Below are 3,097 nucleotides of genomic sequence, written 5' to 3'. Positions count from 1 at the left end.
TTTATCTGTAGGTAAGATCAACAGAATTTTTGTGTTCTAGACTATAAAAAGTTAATATTTAATAAAATGCAACATCAACTTATAAAAAAGAAGAATGAAGCAACATATTATATAATTATTTTATGGTCTCCCAGCTGATCTGAGACCACAGAAGGCATTTAAGAAAGACTGTCAGGGGCTGGAGAGATGGCTCAGCGGTTAAGAGCACCTGACTGCTCTTCCAGAGGTCCTGAGTTCAGTTCCCAGCAACCACATGGTGGCTCACAACCATCTGTAAAGAGATCCGATGCCCTCTTCGGGTGCGTTTGAAGACAGCTACAGTGTACTTATATATAATAAATGAATAAATAAACCTTTAAAAAAAAAAAAAAAAAAAAAAAAAAAGACTGTCAGGTAAACAACAAAGACCAACCCATGGGATGTATACTGTTTACGAATTTCACTTGCAGGGAAACGAGTAGTCTGGCTTAATTTTAAACCTAATTACAAAATTGGTTTTTCTTAATGGTTCAGATATCTTGCCAATTCTTCCAAACTCAACAGAACTTCACCGATTTCCACATTCATTACACACAGAAGTTGTCATTGGTTCGTCAGCGCTCCGAGTCTGCACCTGGGTGTAAGTGCAGTTCTTTTTACATTTGCCACAGTGAACCAATCAGTCTGGGTCTCACTGGTTTTGGTCTCTGACACTCCCTGATGGCTTCTTTGGTCAGGTTTTTCCTCATCTCTTTGAGCTCATCACTAGCCATTTCCTCTGCTGTCACTCTAGCAAACAGGTCAGGAGGAATATTCCCACACAGCACATTTTTCCTTAAATTTAGATTCTTTGCATCTTTAAGATTTGATATCCTACTTCGTACTCTGTTTTTGTATTTCATGTCTGTATTCCTTATTTCTTGACATATAGCTTCTTCAATCTGAGATCCCAGTTCTTCCTCATCAGCTCCAATTGCAACATAATCATCTCCTGTCCGGAGAGCTGCAGCAAGCGTCTCCCTACACTGAGCTGCACTGAATCAGAAGTGCTTGGTGCCCGAGGAACAGATGAAGCATAAGTCTCTCGAGCATTTCTCTCATCCTTTCTGCTGCTTACATGGCTGCTGGAACAACTTTCTTCTCTTGCTTCAGGGCTATTCTGTGATGAAATTGCAGGTTCTTTTTTCTTTTCTTCAGAGTCTTTATCAGTTGATGGTCCATATAGTAATCTTTTCCAGGATTTGATGAGTGATTTGGCATTGACAGACACTCCAGTTCTCATGGACTGTACTAATTCCAGGGTCATGGGAATATTCTTAAGCTCTTTCAGCAAATCCTTTCTTTTTCTGCACCATTTTGTCCATCTTGGCAATGCGAACCACCTCATCCTCCATGACTCCCGAAGGCCGCCTCTCGACCGGCCACAGCGGACGGGAAGCGAGAGAAGCTGTGCAGATGCTCGACGAACCCTGAAGCCGACGGCCTAGGCCTTCCTCACAGACCCGGCCAGCGGCCAGAACTTGAATTTTAAACAAAATCTCTGACTGACTCCTGCTCACACCTACATCCTAATTGTGCTGTGTAGTCATACTATCCAGGATGGCTGACATGGAACTACCCAAAGAATTTAGGAGGGTTCTGAAGATTAGGTGCCACTCTGTAGAGACTCTTACTGAATAGATCTAGAAAGCAGACTAAACAGTGGTTGGAGAAATATTGGGCCAATAATATGCTTTGTGAATGTGTTTATTTTAATTGAGGTAGAGAGAACCAACTTTTTAAATCAATTTAGCAGCAAAGGGAAAGCAATTTAAATATGTGAGCCTTGGGAACAAAATATAAAGTATAAGAACTCAGTGACCCCCAAGAGCCATCTATGAAATGTTAAGAAATTAGGTAAGGTAAACAAGGATAGGGGTTTGAGTCAGTTTTTACTTCAACTCTATAAACAGGATGATAGCAATATCTGCAAGCTCTCCAGAATATCAGGGAACTAACAGTCATGTGACTGCTACTGTGGGTTTTAGATGTGGCTTAACTCTTTAGAGTTCAAGTGTTGGAAGATTGGCTCCCAGTGTTAACAGGTAGGACCCATATCAGGGGCAGCCCAACTGCAAGTCATTCCTGACGTCCCTCTCTGTCCTGCTATGGTGCATTCCCTCCCACAGCACCAAGAGCTAAGTGGGGTAACTGGAAGGGTTCTTGCATTAAGTGGCATCATACTATTTGGGCTCTGAGATAATAGACCATATTTCCTTATGACCTACAGAGTCTTAGGTGATTCATTTCATAAGAGTAAACTGATAAATATACAGACAGAATTGGCCACAAGGCTGATAAAATTTGTATTAGTTCTTTAGCTAGTATCTACTCAAGTGACAACCACGTATCTGTTCATTTAAAGAAATTCTATATTTAGCCATCAGGGGTCAATGTCTACCTAGAAAAGAAAGTCCAAAGAGGTGTTATCTGAAAACTCTTTCCTAACTCAAATTTGCTATTTACTTTTAGAAGCCATCCTCAGCACTAGAAGAGAGCACTAAATGTTGTCAACAACATCTGCTACAATGCAACAAAAAATTATATACTCAAACTCCATTCTCCACATCTGCTCAGACTTCAAGAGACTATTAATTCCTGGTACAAACTTGTTGGGTAGAATACCCGCTCTTATACCTTGTGTAAGTCATTCATCTTAGAGATAAATTTGAAAGGAAAAACAAGTCACAAGAGAAAATCCCAGAACGATTCAATAACTGCCATTCCATTTCCACAGTAATAAAAGCTTATAACTAAGGAATGATGATATTTAGGCTTGGGTCAGTGATAGAACTAAATTAATAGGTGCCACAGCCCAGGGGCTATGCCAGACCACATACCTGCGTCAGGGACATGCGTTCTGGTAGCTCTGAGCAGACGCTGGAAGCTCTGGAGTGTCCTTGGACACAATGATCCTAGAGACTATTGCTTCACTGGGAGTAATAAGATGGGAGTGGATAGATATGACATTATAATAATAGCTATCATCCAATTGTTTTGTTGGCTTGTCACATTGACAATGAGTGCAAGAGTTCTTGTCAGGTGAGGTCCCCTCCTCTGACTCTGACTGCTGACTATC

At 40.9% G+C, this 3,097-nt stretch overlaps 1 pseudogene; it reads right to left on the bottom strand.

Moving 5' to 3' along the window:
- Positions 1-547: 547 nt before the first annotated feature.
- Positions 548-1,373, bottom strand: LOC116900032 (annotated as a pseudogene).
- Positions 1,374-3,097: the final 1,724 nt, after the last annotated feature.

The sequence above is a fragment of the Rattus rattus genome, chromosome 5 (assembly GCF_011064425.1).
Source record: "Rattus rattus isolate New Zealand chromosome 5, Rrattus_CSIRO_v1, whole genome shotgun sequence".
Lineage (NCBI taxonomy): Eukaryota > Metazoa > Chordata > Mammalia > Rodentia > Muridae > Rattus > Rattus rattus.
The sequence above is the reverse complement of the archived record's forward strand: the minus strand, read 5'-3'. Positions and strand labels throughout refer to the sequence as shown.